This window comes from Malus sylvestris, chromosome 3 (assembly GCF_916048215.2).
Source record: "Malus sylvestris chromosome 3, drMalSylv7.2, whole genome shotgun sequence".
NCBI classification, from domain to species: domain Eukaryota; kingdom Viridiplantae; phylum Streptophyta; class Magnoliopsida; order Rosales; family Rosaceae; genus Malus; species Malus sylvestris.
The window spans coordinates 36,261,328-36,270,714 of record NC_062262.1 but is presented as its reverse complement, the minus strand read 5'-3'; the positions used below and the strand labels follow the sequence as shown (position 1 = coordinate 36,270,714).

At 39.5% G+C, this 9,387-nt stretch overlaps 1 protein-coding gene, 1 non-coding gene and 1 pseudogene across 2 annotated transcripts in view; all 3 read right to left on the bottom strand.

Moving 5' to 3' along the window:
• The window catches only part of LOC126617238 (uncharacterized), an 88,260-nt gene that overhangs the window by 50,738 nt on the left and 28,135 nt on the right, over positions 1-9,387 (bottom strand). The window lies entirely within an intron of this gene.
• LOC126614645 (DELLA protein RGL1-like) lies at positions 1,170-3,780 on the bottom strand (annotated as a pseudogene).
• On the bottom strand, positions 6,461-6,532 carry TRNAD-GUC (transfer RNA aspartic acid (anticodon GUC)). Its single transcript has one exon. It is a non-coding gene; the product is annotated as a tRNA-Asp (tRNA).

The following is a 9,387-nucleotide window of genomic DNA, read 5'->3' as shown; positions in this document are numbered from 1 at the left end:
GTTGCTGTCTCCGAAGTTATCAAGGAGAAAGGGAGAGAGGGAGAGCTGTCAAGGTCAGGGCCAACGAGGTTGCCGTCTTCCCCTAACCCAAACCCAGATCCCACCCTAAACCAGCCACTCCTATTCCCACCAGGTGCCTCTCTTCTCTTCCTCCGCCGCTCTCTCTATTTCTAACCTACAAGCATGCATAAAAAACAAAGCACCCACCAATCCTGAGAACACACCATTAACAAAAGTTCAAAAATCCATCTTCTAGTTTACCTCACTTTTCTAAGGAAGTGGAACCTTCAGAATGTCAAAAAAATTCATTTCCTTTCTCCAACATTTTCCAAGCAACCAAACAAAGCAAAACCATTCAATTTTTCCCAAAAAAAAAAAAAAACCAAGTTGTATTCACAAGAGACTCGGCAGCAGTGGTGGGCGCGAGATTGCTGCTGCGTTTTGCTAGGCTTGAAGATGGTGCTGGGCTGCGGGAGTAGAGGGAGGTGGCAGAGGCGGTTCTCAACTTCTGCAAACCCGATGACGAAGTCAATTACTTGGTAATTGTGGGGCGACAAGGCTGTCAAGGATTCACAGAAGTATTCGAACCCATATGGGTAGTTTGGTAAGGAAGGGGAGGAGATCAATGGAGGGAGTGGGTACCCGGAGAGGGGTGAGGTTGGTGCGCCGGAGATCGGCGACTTCGATGTCGTTAGTTAGAATGGGGAATAAGGTGATGGTCGTTGGTGGATGGAGTCGACGATGAAGAGGAGAGAAGGGAGGGTGAGTGCGAGTTGCAGATAAGAGAAAGATGGGTGGGGTTGCTGATGAGAGAAGGGAGAAAAGGGGTGGATGGGGAATAAAGGGGGTGGATCGGATTTGGGGAAGATGGAGGGGGGAAAGAGGGTGGGTCCCCATGTAAAAAAAAATTAAATGATTTTAATTTTTTAGTTTTTAATATTTAATTAATTTTTAATATTTTATTAATTTATTTAAGCCATGTCACTATTTAAGCCAAGCCACGTCAACACTTAACAGAAAAACTAACAGAAAAACTGACGGAGGTATGACATGGCACAAATTCGTAAGATGAGGTATGACATTGTCATTTTAAAAAGATAAGGTATGAAAGTGTCGTGAGACCAATAGTTTAGGTAATTTTTTGTACTTTATCCTATAAGTTTTTCTCCTCAACTGAATTTCCAAGCGGAAAGTGAATGAATTGGGGTTCCCTTCCACCCAACAGTAAGACAATTCCCATTCCTATCAAGCGTGCAAGCAGGGCTTCCATACTTTTTAGACACCAAACTAGCTTTGAACAAAGCTGCATTACTTAAGTTGATTTCCACCATTCTAAACCTTGCAAAGAAGGCTCTCCACACCTCCATCTTCACGCTTCTTTCAACCCTTTCACTTCCCTCCGCCACCACAATGTTTCGTATTCCTTCATGGAAGTCTCAAGGCTCAAGGCTGTCGAAAAATGCACTGTAATAAAACAGCTCATCGATGAATCGGTTCACAAATGACGGTGAATTGTGGTTGGCCTCCACCTCAATCACCACTATTACACAAGGGCTGAGAGTTCTCATCACCCTCATCAGATTTTCCAAGCAACTTGGCCTCGAAATCATTGTCCTCAGTATTAAAGGCGCGTAAACCACCACAGCTTCGTCACCCTCAATATCAAACAACTGGCCCTTGACATCTTCCATGTCTGCCACAATCACTGCCTTGAATTGAAAGGGTAAGTTCAAGGCCTTTGTTGTTGTGATTGGCTCATATTTTGAGCTAGCAACAATAAGGTAACCCGTGAGTGGCTTTGGGGCTTGATTAAAAGGCAAAGCAAGGAGCATGTTTTGTGGAAGACAATCATGATTGTGTTTGTAGTCATCATTTAAAGTTGCTACAAAGGACAAAGCAAGAGTAGGCTTGCTTTTGGACTTTGGAAACATGACCCCGTAAACTTTGGTTTTCTTTATGCAAGTGTGCTTGCTTTCTTTGTAATTTAATGTAAAGAAAGAAAGGGGTTGCATGTTAAGTAGGGCTTGCCGAGTGAGAGGGGGAGAGAATGGTGGGAACATCCAGAGGAGAACACAAGTGGTAGAAAAATATAGAGTGAGAGTGAGAAACTCTTGGGGAGAGTGAGTCTCTTAGTAAAATTCTGTGAGGGTACAAGGGATTGGGGGTTTGGGTTATGTCGATTTAACTCAAGTGTATCTTGTACTAGTTATTCTCATAGTGAAGAGCAATATCTCTCGGAGGACGTAGGCAGGTTTTTGCCGAACCTCGTAATTCTCTTGGTGTCTTTATTTCTTGTATTTTAAATTGTTCAACTGTGGGTTTATAAGTTGGTGAGATAACAGGCCAAAGCACAACATTTGCGACGCTTGCCAGCCTCCTTCCTGTCTCCTCGATCTTCTGCTTGCCTGTCACTCCCACTGCGGTTATTGTAAGGAGCTCAATGTGGCACTCCTCACCCTCTGCAAGCACTTCCATCAGCCCTGTCCATTGCACTCCGCTTCTGATTTCGAGATCAATCAAATGAACCTTGCTTTCCAAGGCAACGTTTTCAAGTATTACTTGGATTGCTGGGAACTGCATTACTGGAATAAAAGGGATATCTTGGCAGCATGCAAGAAATGAAAGGTTTGTGCCTAGTCCAAGACTATACGTAGACATCTGATTCCCCTTTTACATGCTGTTCCCCGTTTCCTGTTTTATTCTCTCGCGAAGCGCCTCGGTGAAATAGAAAACAACCCTCTGAACACCGTTGACCTTGAAGGAGGCATCAACTTCGCAATGAAGAAGCAGGCGGTTTGCGCGCTCAAATTGTTGGTAGCCTACCTTCTCTGCTGCAGCTAAAAGGATGTGAGCAAGCTCCACATCTTTCGTTTCTTCTTCAGATAGACCTGAAAGCGAGTACCCAAATGGGTGCAAAGGCATGAAAAAATCGCCATATCCTTGATCAGAGATTTGCACATACCTTGCTCCGGCAACCCTCATGATCTCCTCAGTTGACAGTTTTTGTTGGATCGAATACGAGGAGGCTTCAGCTTCATTGCATCAGTTGCTTAATCTGTCTCCCCTCAGCTTCTTGAACGCACTGCCGTAGTTGTTCAGGAGGTCCAACGCAGTTAAGGAAGACTGATGGGGCATTTGCTTGTTGGTTTCCGCAATGTCTGATCCTCCGATTTGGCTGTACATGAGCTGATTCCCCGCATCCTGGATCGTTTGAGTGGATGGGAAGGAAGGGTCAAAGGTGAAATTATCCAAATCAAAGTAATTTGACTTGGATTGTTGTTGGTAATGTTGGTTTTGTTGTTGGTATTGGCCGTGATCTTTGCATGAGCTCGTCCTTTCTTTGACTTGCTGTTGGATCGTTGGAGATCATGTTCGGAACAAACTGTATCGAAACTGAAATTATCCGTCATCAAATAACTTGCCTTGAAATGTTGTTGATCTTTGGACAAATGAGATAAATTTTCCCTCTCTCCCAACCCTAATTCTTGTATCCCAACCAAATGGTCTGGCTTCCCTTTGAACTCCTGATCTTCCTTCTCATATTCTTCAAGCTGGGGAGTCAAACCACCACCGCTGCCGAGGACTCCAAAAATCAAAGGCTGTGAAGGAGAAGAATGCATTCGCCATGTCGGATAAGGGTATATGCCCAAACAAATTCACCAAATATATTCTCAGAGCTTAAGAGAACCTGACAATAGTATTATTCGGATATGTGCCGATGAATATATCTATATCAATTTGTATGTTTGGTTGATAACAACTATCACAGGCATGGGTACTAAAGCACATTTTAAGGCGAGGAATGCAACCATGATAGTAACATAATTCCGATATATTCAACAAAGGCAGCAGCCATGAAATGCCAAAAACTTGTATTTAACCCTCAATTTGAGCTAAAAGTTAAACAACTGTCACTGCCTATCACCATATTGAATCAAAATATTCTTTGCAAGATTACAAGGTTGTTAAACGAAGGGACTTAATTAAAGGAAGAAGATGTGGACTCGCTTGGATGGGTACGGAGAGTTGAAAGACAAAACTCAGAAACATGACAAATAAAAGGGTTGGATAGGAAAGTAAAAAACTAAAAGCAGTAACGTATTATTAGATTACTGTCTGTAGTTTTTTCAGTTGGAGAAGATTACTATAGACTTTGATCCTTTTTAATCCAGCATTTTCGGTAATATCATGGAATTGGAAATTCGGAAGAAAACTTTTTAACTCCGATTAGGTCAATTAATAGTGGTCTTCATCTTCACTGATAAGTGAGAAGTCTTAGGTTTGATTCTGGTCAAAGGCGAATTTGAACCATATTATTGCTAGCTCATTGTGAGGCTAAGCCCACTCTCCTCCCCTTATAGTGTAGATAATATAGATTATACAAAAAAAAAAAAGGTCAATTAACCTTGCAGTAGCTGTGATTGATTATATATATTTACAAAAGAAGATCAGTAATGATAGAAAAACACCTACTAGCGCAGGGTTGTATCCATTGTGTTATCTCACTGTTCATGTGATATAACTTACGTGAGAAGTGGGATGAGATATTTCGTGCCAGCCGGGTAAGTTCCACAACTGAAGAATTTTAACTCTTTGGTTAATACTGTACAATACTTCTTGCTCAAGTTATGATCTGTGAAATCAAAGACACCACCTTGCAATGAGCTGTGTTAAGATTGGTGTATATATATTAATCTGTCGCTGTATTTGTACTTAAGAAGATACCGTTTTACTTGATCATAGCACTTCTCATATTCTCAACTTAATGCACCAATTTTTTGTTTTTACATTGTAAAGGAACCAATACAAAGTTACCAACAATGTTGATCTTCATTATCAGCTGATTTGATAATATATAAATGCACATCTTGGCAAGAATAATACAATTAAATAATTATGATACACTTGTTGTACGTTGGCTTTAAAAATAGAGTACAAGTTCATCCAAAGAAAAGAAAAATGGAATTAAATTTTGGAACAGCTACCCAACAATACAAAATAAAGTATGAAACGAATAAGATAAGGGATCTATAGCTCATATGGTTTAGAACATTTATTTTTGAACCTAAAGTTTTGTGTTCAATAATCAATTAATCGGATGAGGTTATAAGATTTAAACCTTTTCGTCTTGACGATCATGATCTTCTCTGCACATCGTTACAAAGTTTGGCTTCTGTCCTTCTACATAACAAAACCATGGAAAGCCACACAAGACCCTTTGCTGTCCTAACAATACCAATAGTCACAGTGAGGTAATACAGCCACCAAACATCGAAGTCAGCCACTTTCTGAGCCCATTGCCAGCTCTCTTTTGGCTTTAGCCACAACAACCAAAGACTCAACGTCATCCCTCAACCTCCACCCCCACAAACTGTTGAGAGTTGTCTCACATCGGTGAGGGACAAGATTTGATATATGCTTATATGATCCTAAACTACTCCTTATATTGCTAATTGGTTTTATGGTGGAACCACAATTTCATCATGGTATCAGAGCAAGGTTGTCCACGTGTGAAGCCTAACGGCTACACGCGCTCCACGTCACCCAGTTATTGTCCACGTGTAGGCTTGAAAATCCGCCACACGTGCGGGGGCGTATTCAGAGTTGTCCCACATCAGTGAGGGACAAGGTTTGCGATGTGCTTATATGATTTTGGACTACTCTTTATATTGTCAATTGGTTTTATGGTGGAATCTCAATTTCATCACAAACAACCCTAGCTGGCAGCTATTGCCACCCTCTCAACCCACTTTTCCTCTCTATTGCCACCTAAAACCCTGTCATCCACCACCGGCTTCACCACAACCGTACACCAATGAACTTCCAGTGTGGCTAGTTTATTGCCATATATATGCTAATTAAGAATAACAAAATTTTATTTTTAATTATGGTGGTAGAAGATGCCTTCTTTATGTATCAATGATCATCCATTTACGACCAAGCCGACTTTTGCAATAGAAAATACTTGCTTGTGTATTTATCCTTGTTAATTTGGAGGATTAAAATTATGATCAATTGGTCTCTCTTTTCTAATCAAGTTTTAATTAATATTGGTGATCTTAATTAGTTACAGCAGTCGTGCATGCTGATTCTTTACATTGCATGTCACTGTCTAGGATTATGGCGTAACATGTGACGTTTGGTGATTTACTAAAGCTAGGAGACGGATAGAGAGTACTCTTGAATAATTTGATGAAACTGCAAATCTACAATCTCTCTCTCTCTCTCTCTCTCTCTCTCTCTCTCTCTCTATATATATATATATATATATATATGTGTGTGTGTGTGTAAGAAGTACTACTGCCCCCTGATTGATGGTCACAATGATGATCAAGTAATAGTAATCTTTGCCTCAACAGTCAGTCAACCAACAACATTTTCAAGTTGATATATAAAAATTTAAGCTCAAAAACATGCTGCTGCTATAACATTGTGAAAACAAAAAACGAAACAAAAGTATCGCCGTTGCCGGGGATCGAACCCGGGTCACCCGCGTGACAGGCGGGAATACTTACCACTATACTACAACGACTTTGTTGCTACTTCGCCCACTTTTTTATTATTATTTCTGTTAAGCTATTTTAACGTTTGGGCTTTCGGATATTTGGCTACTACGTCCAAAACTGGGCCGTCGTGTGCACTTGACCTTAAACCCTAAATGCACGAGTGACTTATTAACCCTAAAAACCCTAAACTGAGAGGCTTCCAATTTCCAGCCATGTCAGGCTTCCCACTGGAATTAATCTTTGAAATCCTTTTACGGCTTCCCCTGAGGATTTGCTACGATGTTTGTGCGTCTCCAAGGCTTGGACTGCTATCATTCATGACCAGCACTTCATCAAATCCCATCTTCAACGCTCCATTGAAACCAACTCTTCTCGCACTTTTTTATTCACGGAATTTGGTTGGACGAAAAAACCCGTTGATTATTTACTCATCGCCATTTTACGACAACGATACCACCAACAGTAAAGACGTGAAAATTGAGCACCCTCTGAAAAATCCAGAATGGTGTACTTTGATATTGGTCTATGCCAATGGTCTAGTTTGCATTTATAACTATGACGCTATGCGTATTTGCTTTGTGGAACCCGTCCATTCAAAAGTTCAAGATGCTTCCTCTCTCCCACAGCCGCCGTCATCAAAATTCACAATGAAACATCACTATGGATTCGGGTAGGATTCAGTTAACGATGACAATAAAATCCTGAGAACTGTAGAGTTTTTGGGTAATAGTTCAGGTTGTGTTTATGAAGTCAGTGTTCATAGCCTAAAATCCAACTCATGGAAAAGCATTCAAGGCATGTCTTGGAATGGTTTTTCAATGCATTTGACTCGGATCGTGTTTTTCAATGGCGCTCTAAGTTGGCTGATGCATAACAAATTAGATACACAAAGCAAAATATAATTAGGCTTATTGATCTATGTTATGAATCGTTTTATTTTTGTGGCGACTCTAATAGGGGTTGTAGTCATTTTGGATTTCAAGGGATTTTAATAGATTTTTTTTAAGTGACAGATTTGAAAGGATTTTAATAGACTCTACAATTCTACATGAATTTTGGCAGATTTATATGGATTTCTATATATATAGATTTTTATGGATTTTTATGGACGGTCTTCCATGGATTTCTTAGGATTTTTAGAAAGAAAATAATTTGTTATGTCAAAAATATTAAATAAAAAGAGTGATTCCATCCCTTCAATTAACAAAAATTCAAGAAATCTCTTTCTTCCGCTGCCTTTTACCTCTCTTGCGTGCCTCTTTCAATGGCTTCCAAAGAGAGTGCCTTACAATGGCTGAAGCACCAAAAGCCGATAGTACCGAAGAAAGTTCTATACATAAAGCCCTAGCTTTGGCACGAAAAGGTGAAGCTATTTTTTAAGTTATTTTCTATGATACTTTAAGTGAGTATTGAATTTCTTAGAAATGTTGGGCAAGTTGGAAACTGGGCGTTTGGGAAAATGGAGGTTTTAGTTGGTTTCTATGAAGTGGGTTTTGGAATTGGAATATGGGTTGTGATATTGGCTTGGTCAATTTTGATGATTTTTTAGTGAATGGATCCAAAGGGCTGCCACAAAATTCTTCCTCTACATCTTCTTCTTTGCAATCACCTTGGCCTACTCTGTATTGCAATCTATCATCTTGGATTTTGTTTGTTTATAGTTTGAACAGTGAGGTTGAAGGCGATGGTAGGGAAGGGAGGGACAGGGAAGATGAATGTTCATCTTATGTGGTCGCGTGAAAAGAAATCTGAGGGGGAGGGTTGGATTCTTGATGCCCTTTGGTATATATACCATCCACTTTCAAATTCATCTAAATCCTTCACTTATTAAAATCCTAATAAATCCTTGACATTTTCACTACACTTGAATTTAGATGTATTCTTTAAAATTGTAATTGACTACTCCTGGATTTTGACGTCTTCTTCAAAATCCTTTTAATCCTAATTTGACTACATTATGATTTTAAAGTCCTTTAAAATCCTTTTTTAAAATCTAAATGATTACACCCGGATTTTAAAGTCTATTAAAATCCTATCAAATTCTAATTTGACTATACCTTAATTATTTTTGTCAGTAGCAGAGACTTGTTCTTAGCTTGTCTAATTTTTATTCACCTCTCATTTGGTAGTGCATGTCTTAATATTTTGTCGTGAATCGTGATAGTCTCCTGGGTATAGCACATATTTTCGAACTTTTGTGTGCAAAACATAGAAATTGATTGTTGCACTCGGAATGCAATAAGTTGTTTCAGCTTGGTTGGATGGATTTGTAGCTAAGAAAGGAATTTTGGATTTTCATCTTGGTACATCTTTTGTCTCTCTAGTGTATATCAACTTTGGGTTGCTTGAGTGTGCAGAGTTAGAAGAGAGAATTTGCCCTCAACATCTAAAACAAAATCAGAAAATATGCACCTTATTTTGCATGCCTCTCAAACCTTAACTCTTTGAAACGAGATAATGTCAATGATCCATTACACCAATAAAAGAGTTTCAGAGGGGATAATACCAATACCTCCATAAAAAAATGGTTACATACAATTGCCTCTACAATTTCTCAATTTGTTAGGCCCAATATGTTTTACGAGCTACTCTTATTTAAGAGGGAGAAGTTAGAACTTGGTTTAAGTCACTGTCAATTAACCTAATACACATTTTTGAATTCTCCGTGGATATTGGATGTTAGATTACTTGTTACATATAATTTCCAAATCCATCCGCTGTATTTCTACAGCATTAAAAGGTGCATGGGGCCAACATGTTCATGCTGGCTATGGAAAATATCCTTTTGCATGGCTCTAATGGGTGGGGCTATAAAATATTGGATGTGTGGTGGGGTGGGGCTACTAATAGAAAGAAAGGGAGAGAAAGAGGGGGGGGGGGG